The sequence below is a fragment of the Stylophora pistillata genome, chromosome 6 (assembly GCF_964205215.1).
Source record: "Stylophora pistillata chromosome 6, jaStyPist1.2, whole genome shotgun sequence".
In the NCBI taxonomy this organism is placed as follows: domain Eukaryota; kingdom Metazoa; phylum Cnidaria; class Anthozoa; order Scleractinia; family Pocilloporidae; genus Stylophora; species Stylophora pistillata.
In genome coordinates, this window is record NC_142524.1 from 11,095,837 (window position 1) to 11,109,068 (window position 13,232).

At 39.2% G+C, this 13,232-nt stretch overlaps 1 non-coding gene and 1 pseudogene across 2 annotated transcripts in view; both read right to left on the reverse strand.

Annotated features, from left to right (window-relative positions):
• Positions 1 to 12,741, reverse strand: part of LOC148728221 (polycystin-1-like protein 1) — a 22,289-nt pseudogene extending 9,548 nt beyond the window's left edge. The window contains exons 1-8 of the transcript XR_016002406.1: positions 11,516 to 12,741; positions 10,179 to 10,489; positions 6,728 to 6,869; positions 6,322 to 6,431; positions 6,085 to 6,143; positions 5,740 to 5,917; positions 450 to 1,105; positions 35 to 181 (exon numbers count right to left, since the gene is read on the reverse strand). The product of XR_016002406.1 is annotated as a polycystin-1-like protein 1 (transcript). The remainder of the gene's footprint in view (positions 1 to 34; positions 182 to 449; positions 1,106 to 5,739; positions 5,918 to 6,084; positions 6,144 to 6,321; positions 6,432 to 6,727; positions 6,870 to 10,178; positions 10,490 to 11,515) is intronic.
• Positions 5,005 to 5,077, reverse strand: Trnat-agu (transfer RNA threonine (anticodon AGU)). The gene has a single exon. It is a non-coding gene; the product is annotated as a tRNA-Thr (tRNA).
• Positions 12,742 to 13,232: the final 491 nt, after the last annotated feature.

Consider the following 13,232-nt stretch of genomic DNA (forward strand, 5'->3'; position numbering starts at 1 on the left):
GTTTGCATTGGGTGAGCATATCAAAGTAAAGTACCTTTCCTCTCACGCCGACACTTATGTTCCTTAATAATGGTTGAAGGATCCATATCTTGTAAGCAGCTTCTTCGTATTTCCCGGCTGATATGAAATCTTTAATCTTTCTGACAGCTTGAAGAATTTCATGAGGTTCAAGCTTGGTTACCTGTTTGATGTTGAAAATGTTGATTTGCATTTTAAAATAAGTTACCAATTAAAGGTAAAGTCATTTAAGTAGCGAAATGAGGAGATAAAAGTATTTCGAGTGTAAAAGTTGTTACAAGGATAATCTAGCCGCATGTCTGTAGCATGAAGTGACAATTACTATATTTTGTTGTTGCGAATCATTCTCATCCAAGGGATTTCAGTGCGTTAATCAATATGTTGAACTTATTTCATTTTGTACATAGCTATATTAGTCAGTTTTAAGTTACCTTAACTTGAACTCTTCCAAGGAGTGAAGGCAATGAAGGAAACTTAGCTTCCACTCTTAATTGAACAAAATTTTCCTCTGGATTTCCAGCAGGTAGAGTCATGGACCCCCTGGGTGTTCTCCAGATGGCTAGAATGAATTCCTTGTTCCCTGTCTGTAGCTTGACAGTGTAGTTACTGGCTCTTGTCCGCTCATATGAACCACTACAGATTATTTCAAACTCATCCAAAGCGGCCTTTCCTTGGTTCGGTTTCACACCACATTTTAATGGAGTCATCTTTACAAGTTTAACGAAACCAAAATCGTTTTTTAGACGATATACACCTCTATTATTATTATTCTTAACGATGCATCGAATAAAATGTATCCATTCACCCTCCAACTGGACGAAATTAGTCTTTATATCTATCTTATTTTTTCCATATTGGGGTCCTCTCCAAGGGTAAATCATACTAAACAGTCCTGTATTCACGTCAACTGCTGCAATCTCCCAAGTATACCTGATCCTGTGGGTAGAGGGGCATACCGGGTTTAGATTTGCTGTCACAGTGAACGCATCGGTCCTGGGTTTTGTAGTGTCGACCGGTATTCGCTGCGGGTCACTTGGGTCTTTTCCTATGGAGATGTTGAAGCTCGGCGGATGGCACTTGTCAGCATCTAGTTCAGAAGTGAAAGAGAGACTGCACTTACGAATTCCGGTATTATTTAATGGATAATTACTGAGGCATATGGCATTATAAGAAATAATGCAGCCAGCTGAAGCCGTAGGCCGAAGCTGGCTGCTATATTTTTCATAATGCCATGTGCTGAAGTAATTAGCTATTATAATTATTGATCCCCATGAAATCCTATCGTTCTGCGTCTGTGTTGGATCTTCGGTTTTAGTCGCACCTATGTGTGATAATTGTGATGCTCATTGCTATTGTTCTTTCTTGTGATGAATATATCTTAGATTTTAATTGTGCCGAGGGTTGTTATTGTAGCTCGTTGTTATAGTTGTTCAAAACAGTTCTAATGATGGAATTAATTCGTGCAAGGCGTGTAACACTGCTAATTTGCATACTTTATAAGCCAGAGAATTCAGTCATTTTGCTCAGTGCGAACCTGGGTTTAGAAAGAGGATGGATTCGTCAGAAGACGAAGGATTATTTATTACACAAAGCTCTACGAAGGCAGATATTTCAGCAGAAATCGAAGATAATGTAGTGTAACGTTCGGACATTTCTATCAGTGCTTTAATTCTTTATCGACTTCGAAAGGCGGCGTTTCCATTTTATTTTTTTAAATAGAGCAAAGATTTAGAACGCTAATTACAGCTTCAGAATGCGAGAAATCTGACAAAAGTTGGGTTTCAGACGCCAGCCGCCGGAAATGGGCGTGGGTTTTGAAAGTCTTTGAGGAGTGGAAGAGTGTGCATGTTGCAATATTAAAAATATTGCAGCATGCACACTGCAGTATTTTTTATATCGCAGCATGCTTATTTAGCGCGTTTAATTATATTACCCCTGATAATTTCCCTGCTAACAAAAAGGACCGCCTCCGTTTTCCTCATACAGTTGTTTTGTCATCTTAAAGACTATAATCGTTGATTTAATGCAGGGAGAGAACAATAGAATTTCATGGGGATCAGTAATTATAAACTTTATCTTATCATGGTGACGTGTTACTTCTATACTCGAAATGTTTTAATGAAATGTTTTTGTTCATGGAAGATGATAATGACAATACTAATGATAATAATAATAATGTGAAGGTGTGGTTTGATCGTCCGGGTGAGTGTAGTCCTGAGAAGGAGTGTTGTCGGTGGTAGTGACTGACGTTTCGACAACCTGTGCGGAAGTCATCATCGGAGTCAAGTGAATGATTGTTTTCAGTAGAATGTTCTTATTCCAGTTCGTGTGAAATGATCTGTTGGTTTTGCCGTGATGTTATTGGCTGTAAGACTCAAGTGACGTAAGTCGGTCGTGATTGGTCTGTTTCGATCTGTTGGTAAAGTTAGGTCGTTCTTTTCCGATCGTTTGTGATGTTTATGTCGTGAATGAGTCGTTTGTATGGAGCGGGTAGTTGTTGACATCTGTTTAGGGGAGTCTGTTCTAAGTTAGTAAACCAGCTTTCCAGAGTCAGTCGTTGAAAATAGTCAGTGCTGTAGGTTAGGCATTGCGCAGAGTCCCAGTCAATGTTGTGGTTGGTAAGTCGATGGTGTTCAGCAATGTGATTGCTGACATCACCTTTCCTCGTCGCCCGTCTGTGTTCAGTCAGTCTTGTTGTGAGGTTTCTGCCAGTCTCACCGATGTAGGAGGCTTGGCAGTCGGAACAATTGATCTTATAAATCGTTCCCTGTCTGTTCCTCGGTACGTCTTTGTCTTTAACGTTGGTTAACGTTGGTCAAGTGTTAGTGTTTGTTTGTAGTCTTTAGTCAAGTTGCTGTCATTTAGTGACGTTGATTGTATAGTGGAGACGAACAACGCGCACTGAAACGACTGAGAAACGACGAGAACATAGTCATCCTACCAGCCGACAAAGGACGAGTTACTGTTGTTATGGACAAAACTGACTATCACGACAAAATGGACGCACTAGTTAACGACAAACGAACCTACGAAGAACTCAAACGTGACCCAACTCCTGCACTTCAACGTAAACTCAACAGTAAACTACCGACACTCAGGAAAACGAACGCCTTTGACACCCAACGGTACTATCGACTGAGGTGCTAGGTACCACAGCCACCGAAACTCTACGGTTTGCCGAAACTACACAAACCTGGTTTCCCGATGCGACCGATTGTTTCTTTCTGTGGCTCTCCCACATACCAACTATCCAAGTACCTGACGACAATACTACAACCGCTAACCGACAAATCCAGACATAAACTACAATCCACTGAAGACTTCATTAACGCTACCAAGACTGTTCAGATACCTGACGACTACAAACTAGTGTCATTTGATGTGAAATCACTGTTCACAAGTATTCCACTTCAATTGGCATTACAATGCACTGAGACTGCAATCCGACAATCTACCGACCCACTACCGCTACCGACAGACGACATTATGGACTTGCTAAACATTTGCCTAACGTCTACTTACTTTCAGTACAACGGTAAACACTACAAACAGTTACGCGGCACTGCCATGGGGTCTCCAGTTTCTGTTGTTATAGCAGAAATTGTGATGCAGAATATCGAGGAACGCGCCCTTTCGACTTGCCGACAAACGATACCGCTTTGGTTACGTTACGTTGACGACACCTTCACCGCCGTTCGACACGACGAAATTGACGCATTCCACCGCCACCTTAATGAAAAAAACACTGACATACAGTTTACCAGAGAAGTCGAAGAAAATGGCAAACTTCCTTTTCTAGACTGCCTGGTAAGCCACAACGACAACTCATTACGGACGACAGTTTACAGGAAACCGACACACACCGACAGATTACTAGACGAGTCATCCTACAACCCTACACTCACACAAAGCCACAACTATAAGAACTCTAACACGACGCGCACAACTAGTATGCGACTCGACAGACAGCTTATCCGACGAGAACAAATACCTTCACCGTGTTTTTACGAAGAACAACTACAACAACGACTTCATCCGACGAAACACTCACCGACCCACTACCACTACCGAAACAAACGACATCGCAACCCCTACGACTACAGCAACCATACCGTACATAAAAGGCATGTCTGAAAACATCTCGCGCATCTTACTACCCTTTAATATCCGCGTCGCCCACAAACCCATCACCACACTACGTCAGTTACTAACCAACGTTAAAGACAAAGACGAACCGAGGAACAGACAGGGAACGATTTATAAGATCAATTGTTCCGACTGCCAAGCCTCCTACATCGGTGAGACTGGCAGAAACCTCACAACAAGACTGACTGAACACAGACGGGCGACGAGGAAAGGTGATGTCAGCAATCACATTGCTGAACACCATCGACTTACCAACCACAACATTGACTGGGACTCTGCGCAATGCCTAACCTACAGCACTGACTATTTTCAACGACTGACTCTGGAAAGCTGGTTTACTAACTTAGAACAGACTCCCCTAAACAGATGTCAACAACTACCCGCTCCATACAAACGACTCATTCACGACATAAACATCACAAACGATCGGAAAAGAACGACCTAACTTTACCAACAGATCGAAACAGACCAATCACGACCGACTTACGTCACTTGAGTCTTACAGCCAATAACACCACGGCAAAACTAACCGATCATTTCACACGAACTGGAATAAGAACATTCTACTGAAAACAATCATTCACTTGACTCCGATGATGACTTCCGCACAGGTTGTCAAAACGTCAGTCACTACTACCGACAACAGTCCTTCTCAGAACTACACTCACCCGGACGATCGGACTACACCTTCACATGTTACCCCCGGGTTCAAACCATTTACTGGATAATAATAATGATAATAATTATAATAATAACAATAGTAATAATGTATATGTGCACGATCCTTCGCAGTAAAGCACTATTTTAAGCAATAGTGAAAATCAGACCTGAAAAAAATTCAGGCCTGTACGGGATTCGAACCAGTGACCTCTGCGATACTAGTGCAGCGCTCTACCAATTGAGCTAACAAGCCAACTGGGAGCAGGCCATCAAATTAATTCGACATAAACCCGTAGATGATAAATCAAACAACAAACATATGAAATACATATATATGAAAATAGTGCTTTACTGCGAAGGATCGTGCACATATACGTTTCATAACCGCAGTTCATATATATGTATTTCATATGTTTGTTGTTTAATAATAATAATAATAATAATAATAATATTAATAAGAATTTTACTAACCTAAAAAAACAATCAAATTAATTCCACCAACAGTTACACGCAACTAAGCTAAATCTATGTACAATTAAAAGAAACTACTTTTCCTAAGATTTCAAAACAAGAGATAATATTCATATGCAATTGATGAAGGAAACGGATATCCCTAAGAGTCATCCACTCGGCAGTGGCACTTTTGATCTAAAAATTCATCCAAATGCATGCTCCAGTTTAGAACACGTGTGCTGTACTTCGCTGCTTGAACGGTCTAAAACTCTGGCATAACGTGCTCAACAAAAACAATCAAGGATGAAATCAACTTTGAATTAACACAAGTGTTTATACTGAGATCTCATTTGCTTCTGCCGTTATTTTTCTTCGCTTTGGTTGGCTGTCGTCTACATGTATTGCCATCCGACTGTCTTGCTACATTTGTTGAGATCTTTTGAACCAAGGACTGATACTTACCTGGATATAGCAGGATGCTTGGGCCAAAAACAGGGTCAACGCTCTGGTTGGCTAAAGCCGTCTTTAGTTTGTTTTTAATCACCGTAGTGGCTGATTCTATGCAGTAGATTACGATCTCAGCGATGATGCTTTCTTGTTTTCTTGTTTAATTTGTAAGTCGTAAATGTAGATCGGTGGACTACAAAGAAGCAAAACGCATGCATTTAAAGAGATAACAAAAAGACAACAACAAACACACACAAAAGAAAAAGCAAACATATTAAAACATAAAGAGCAGAAAAACAATAAAAAAAAAGCAAACGAAGTTAAAGCACAATAATTAATTGCGCAGTACGTATGTCTAACCTGAACTTGTGAAGTTTTGTTTCAAAGTAACCTGGTATATTTTGAAGGTAACTTTTAATCTTTGAAGGAAATTAGAAATACAAAATAAGAATACATAAACAGGAGAGATTTATGAGTCGTACACCCATCCATGTCTCTTGCATGGTAAATTTCTCAATCTAAATAGCTGAATTGCAAAGTTACTAAAAAAAACAAACCGAAAACAAATAGAGAATGTATAACTAATCTTCTCCTTACCGCAGATAGCACACGTTCTTCTTTGTCTAGAGTTTCCTGATTGGCCCGATCCATAAAGGAAAGTTTAAAGGTTGTGTCGAGCACGTCAAGCCAGACTTTAAAGTGATACCCTTTTAAAATGCAAAACGAGTTCAGTGACTTCATCTTGAAATAACACCGGAAGCATTCAAAACGTCAATAACAAGGTGCCCCTTGAAGACATTTAATCTGCTGATGTAAGTATAGTAGTAGGTTGCCACCTTGTGGAAACTAGTTTCAGGAAAATGCGTCCAATTTTTTAGCTAATATTATTTTCTCACGACATATTTTTCTTGATGAAGTCCAGGACTAGCATTTGAAACTTATTCTTGTTAATTCATACTTATAGAAAGACGAAAATGGCTTATGTACAGGTTCTCGTTCTCACCTGGCTCGCATCCATAGAGCTCAACTCGTAGAGCAATATTCTTATGCCAATCCAACGGGTCGATATAAACTTGTGACGTCTTTACTGGGGGACTAACCACATTAAACTTGACAGTGTCGCCGTCCACATTGCCTTGAAAAATCTAAAAAGAAATGTTTTAAAATATTAAAAAAAGTGCTGCCAGTCTCAGCGATTCAAAAGCGATCATGGAATCAGGGTAGATAACAGAATTATAAATTGATCCTCATCTGTGGAGGCGATCTAACATCTTTAGGAGAAGAAGCTTAAGGGACAAAAGAGTGGTAATGGAGCTCATAACTTGAAACTATTACCACGACGTGGAAATAGATCAAAACAAATAAATCTCACTCGATAGTTGAGGTCACACTACGCACTTTTGCCAGAGGGAAAAATTTATTTACCTAGGGAAAATTTAGCTGAGTTAAGCCGAGGTAAATTAATCTCGGGTTTCATTTCCCCAAGTGAAAAGGTCACACTCAAGAAAATCACATTACGGTTTTTACATGGGATTAACGGGATTGAAGTTCATGCCGCGTAAACATATTTTTTGGCGCGCAAATCGAAAACATGTTCGAAATTGACGCAGATCAAAGAGAAATGGTTCTTCTCTTTTCATTACTTTTTTTAACGTTATGCAACGAGCAAAGCGATCACGAGTGATTTTTCTTAGAGACTGATTGCTCGACGGTCCCAAGGAAGACGAAAAGCTGCGTTACTCCATGTATTTACTTCTTTTGCTTGGCAGGAACGTCGGCCTAGGCGTATCGCCTGGGTTCTTCCAAAGCCTCAGTACTGGTTCGAAAACTTGCTTAATTCAAATGCTTTGAACATGTGGTGGAAAGAAAACTTCCGGGCTACAAGGGAAACATTCCATTTCATTTGCACGGCTGTTGCTCGTGTTATCCAGTAACAAGATACTATACTTCGCGCAGCCATACTGGTCGAAACTAGTACAACGATAGGCTTGTAGAGGTCAGCTAACGGGGACAGTTATCGTTCTCGTTTGGAATTGCCGAGTCTGCAGCTATTGGAGTATGTATGGACTTTATTCAAGCACTCTGTCAGCCTAAAGACCAATTCATTATAGTTCCAACCTCTCCCACTCAAGTGAGGGAAAAAATACAAGGTCTCAGAGAAAAGTAAACTTTTCCAAATGTTGTTGGCGCGATCGATGGAGCACATGTACCGATAAGAGCTCCTAAGGAATTTTATGAAGGTTACTCTCATGATCGTAAACACTATTACAGTTTCATCGTTCAAGGGATTGTTGATGCCTCCGGTGCCTATTTGTCTGTATCGACAGGCTTTCCTGGTAGCATGCATGACGCGCGTGTATTACGACTAAACAATTTTTACTCACTAGCAGAGAAGAGAAGAGAATCTTAAGCATGCCCTGCATGGATATAAATGGAACACGGACTCGACCCCTCATTTTAGCTACTCTGCTTACCCACTCAAGTCATGGCTGATGCGTCCCTTTCAAGGAAACAGAGCTTTAACAGCCGCTCGTAGAAATTTTAACAAGGATGTAAGCAAAGTGCGTATTGTGGTTGAACATGGATTTGGCCAAACCAAAGCGGGGTGGAGATGTTTGGACAAAAGAATTGACGACGAAAAGATGAAGATTCCTTAGAGCGTAACTGCGTGTTCTGTCTTGCAAAACAGTTGAAAATTAATGAACGATGATTTTGACGGATATGTTTTAAATAACCATCTTATGCAGTACGTTGGAGATGATGAATTAGAAGCCAACGACATAAGACAAGTAATTGTTGATTATTTATATTAGTTTCTTCATTTAAATGTAAATGGACAGCTATCTGGTAGAGAAATAACTCACCAGAAGAACTATGAGCCCTAAAAATGTTTCAGTTCAGTAAATAACAACAAAACAACAACAGCTTTAAAATAGGTTGTGTTCATTCGATTGTTGAAAATATTTCTGAGTTCCTTTCAGCAGCCAACGTGAAATCCTGGTGCCGCTTTCCGGCCTTCATTTCAAATTTTATCAGTTCCTGCATTGCCAAGAGATCTCGTTCTTCTGCTTTTGTCATCATTTCTTGTTGACCCTGCAGCAATTCAATCAGACTTTCTCGCTCGTAAGTTTCCTTCCGCTTTTCTATTCTTCTTCGATTTGCACCGGCTTCTTGTGGTTTTTTTTTATCTGCTGTGCGCTTTTCTCCTTTTATCGGCGGACCTTCTGGGGTTTTCGGTTGCGTGGCTTTGTCATCGTCCGCTTTTTCGCAATCTTCTCCATCAGAATTGGAACTTCTGGCACTTTCTGATGGTGAGGTTGACTCTCCTGCTTAGGAAGCCTTGTCCGGATTATCGGTGCAAATATCGGTTTCGCACTTGTATCTCGGGCTAATCTTGTCTCCGCACCCTGAAAAAGGAGTAAAGTTCTTCGAAGAATTCGAGACTCATGTCCTCTTCCGGTGGCTTTGTCATCTGTGATCTTCTTGTACTTTTTGAAAAGGTTCTTCCACTTCTCCTTTCGCTGCGTCAACGTTTTCTCGCTTTCAATTGCATTATTCTGACGGCTCTCTCTGAATGCTTGTAAGATAGTTTGCAACATCGCCTTTCTTCTCTGGGGACTTTAGCCTTGAGAGAGCGCCTCGGTATGCTCCTGTTAAGACAAAATTAATATTCTTGTTTCGATTGAAGACCAACGATTGCGGCCTTGAGCAGCGTGGCTTGGTTGTGAAGTGGAAAGGATTTCGCTTGATAGTGATTGAACTCCGCTCGACGTTGAAGGAATTTCGCAAACTGGTGGGACGGCGTTTTGTCGAGTTAAATGAAGTGAAGTTTGTGGGATGAATTGATTTTGTAGAAACACTCTAATTGGTCCTGGATTCTGTAAATGTAGCCAATTGAAAAGAAAGCCGTTATGGATCGGGTCCTGTACATCTCCATAAGCATACTGGCTTCTGAAACGAAATACAGAAGTCGATTATTAAAAGCTATAGCAAACAAGGTAACTAAATCTTGAGAAAATTCAGTCGAATGAAGAGTGTACTGATTGCAAATGATTTATACTTACGCGTTCGATCAAAACCACGTCATCTTCTTCCCTAGACACACGCACAAGCACGCGGCAAAAGCGACAAAAGACTCGCACTTTGATGTTTTTCAAGTAAAAAGTGACGTGATAAAATCAAATCTGTCATCAGCGCATTTGCCGACGACCATCTATTGCCTAACTACCTTTGGATTTCAGTTTACCCCTTCAATACAAGTAGGGTTAATGTTAAGGGAAATTATATCGTTCTCTTGACATATTCAAGCTCCGATGGATAAAATTTCCCTAGGTAATTAACCTAGGGAAAAATCGGTCACACTTCTAAATTTAAGTTTCCCCAGGTAAAACTGTCAACAAGTCAAGTTTACCTAGGGCAAAGTGCGTAGTATGGCCACAGCTTATACCTCTCACCTCTGATGAAACTAAAGGATCCCCATTTCCAGGAGAAAATATCATTCGATATTTTGTCACCCACTCTCCGCCAAAGCCTTGAGTTGCAACTCCAGTTACGATCTTCTCCTTTGGAAGTTCAATTATAAAGGCGCCGGAGAACCGAGTATCCTTATTAATTGATTGTGGATCAGCGCGATAGGCGGACGACAAATTAAGTCTACCACGCTGGGGTCCAAACTGTTCAAAATTTTTTTTGAAAGTGCTCATTGCCATTAATTCTTGGTCTGTGATGTCGCCACTTTGAAGTCCAAGAGGACTACTACAGTCATCTGCGTAGAACGACAACATACGGTGCAATTCATTTGTAGTGTCATCTTCGCCTGTCAAGTCGCTATGTTTTATATTAGGGGAGCCATCTCATAAAATCAACTCTCTTCGTTTCCATCAAATAGCAGAAGGACGGAAGAGAGATAGAAACAAATATAACTTATTTGTGAGATGCTACGCGAGGTGCTACATTTTCGTGAACGTCCGAGATGGATCAATTATCGCATCATTAGAATTTTAATACTTATCCCCATTATCATTATTGTTATAATTGAACAGCGATATGAACTTTAAAACACTGAATCGTAGGCCAATTTCTTCTAGACCAATGTCCAAAGAAAGGAAGATTACCTTCATGGTCACACTCATTCACAAGCGTAAAACATTTTGAATATGTCACCATTGTAAATTGTGTCTACCTTACGTTTATCATATTCGTTTCTAAGCAGAGACTTGTTTTGGAATCATATTTGTCTCTGCGTTGGGCTTACATTAATAATTTAAAAGTGGCCGTCAAAAAAGCCATCGTAGATCTCTTTATTGAGGCTGCGCAAATTGACGTGCACTTTCTAGGGACATTTGAACTACAGCAACTTCTATCGAACTAGAGTGATTCAACTTTCCATGAAAATATCTATCCATATCAAACTGGAATAGCAACAAAGATTCCTTTCAGTTAGGGGAAGTTATGAGCAACTGAGGCATTCCTTTGGATCATTTCGAAAGTCTGCTATGAAAAAACGGTCCTAGTTTCTCGTTTCATTTTTTCTTTGCCTTTACACCACGTTCATATAATGGATTTTTCTGTATTATTCCACTCAGAACTAATTCCACAAATCGCTTTGAAATAATTATTTAGAGATTTATTTTACCCCTTATGCATGGATGAAACAGATCTTATATGTAATTCTTATATTTCATCTTCATTACGGTGTTCGAAGTCATTCATGGTATGGGTATCAATGATTCTCGAACTCGTGACAAAAAATTCTGCCGCTAAGCAGAAAGATAAAACAAATTAAACTTACCAAAGACCCCTTCGGTCTGTCGGAAAGCGGCAAGTACGGCAAAGAGAAAATGGATGATCCGAGCTCTTCCTTCCATTCTTACATGCTAAGCTAAAACTCACCGCGGTCACGATTAAAATAGTAAAAGTCCATTGTTAATCATTTATAATAAACACGATTTTAACATAGATTTGATAGAACAGGTGAAAAGGAAGTCCTTTTAAAATATGTTTCCTAATTATTTTGAATACCTTTTTCCATTTGTGCTGCCAAAAACCTTTTTCATTCGTCACAATATCACTGGTAGTCATCAAAAAATAGTTTTAGTTAATTCATCATAATAAGTTTTCGATTGTCTTTGCCATTGTTCTTTTTACGAAGCTTTTACTCAATTGAGCCTGGGTCTCATTTCAATTAATGGAGGGACAAATGAATCGGTGAAAATTTATCCTTTTAAAAGAAATGATATCGCAGTTAATTAACAATACGCAAATATCGCCAAGAGTAACAGTGACCAGTTCTAATGTTTATAATACGAATTAGTTTTCTTGTGGTGCGCAGAAAATGCTTCCGTCAGGGGTTTACCAGTTTACTGAACACTAAGGAAATGTCTACCTTCAAACAGCCACTTTTATTCTTTATATTTTATAGAAGTGTCTGGTTCTGAGGAGAGTTTGTTAACTAGTTAAAGAACCCACACACTTCTCGCAAAGAGTAGGAAAGAGGCGCATCTGATAAAAAAAACATTTTCTTCAAAAAATTGTCAAATGCTTCTTGCAGTCTAGCGAAGGTTCTTCGCAAAATGATGTAAAGCTTTGTGAGACGATGGATATGGTACTATGGAAGTCCTTCCTTATTGTTATCATGATTATTATTTTTACTATCACTATCATAATAATAATAATGATTATTATTATTATTTGATTATTATGTCTTGTTTAACTTAATAGTAATTTTATTGTATTTAATTTGTATGACATCTGTACGTATCTTTAGCTTATAGTGTAGTAAACAAATGCATAGCTTATAACTGCAATAATATTGTAGTAGTAATGAAATCTCTTTAGCTTACAATGTGTAGTATTTACTTATTTATTATTTATTACTAATACCCGCCAAGATTAGCTAATGCTATATGCGGGTTGTGTGAATTGGCTTTTAATGTTCCATGAAATAATAATAATAAAACAGCAGCAAACAGCATCAAACTACCATTATCATCTCGGCAGATTACGCTTGAAATGACCAGTTGGAGACGCCTTCATGGCTCTGCAAAAAACATCAAACACAGTTAATGGCGAAAAGTAATGATAAACCCAGAATACCTACAATATTAAGCAACGAGGCTAAACAGGAAAATGTTAAAAGCTGGAGCCACCAGATCGATTAATTAAATACATAGTGCGGTAGTTAATTGACAATTTTTATTTAACAAATCCTCTGTGTTGATCTTAATATTGGGGTGTCTTTCATGAATTTCAATGCGTTTAGAAATGACACCATCAAAATTTCATTTAGGTGTGGTTACGGAAGATAAATTGACGCACTTCTTTGATCCCTTTGCCATCGAGGCATGTTTCAAGTTATCGACTATGATATCTCATTGTATTTGCTACTAGAATATATTTCTTGTCACGTTTCCAGTATTAATAACTTTCGACAAGAAACGTCCTCAATCATAGCTGCTTCTAAACGGTAACTTTCATGCTGGTATTAAATATTCCATGTATTTGTTCTT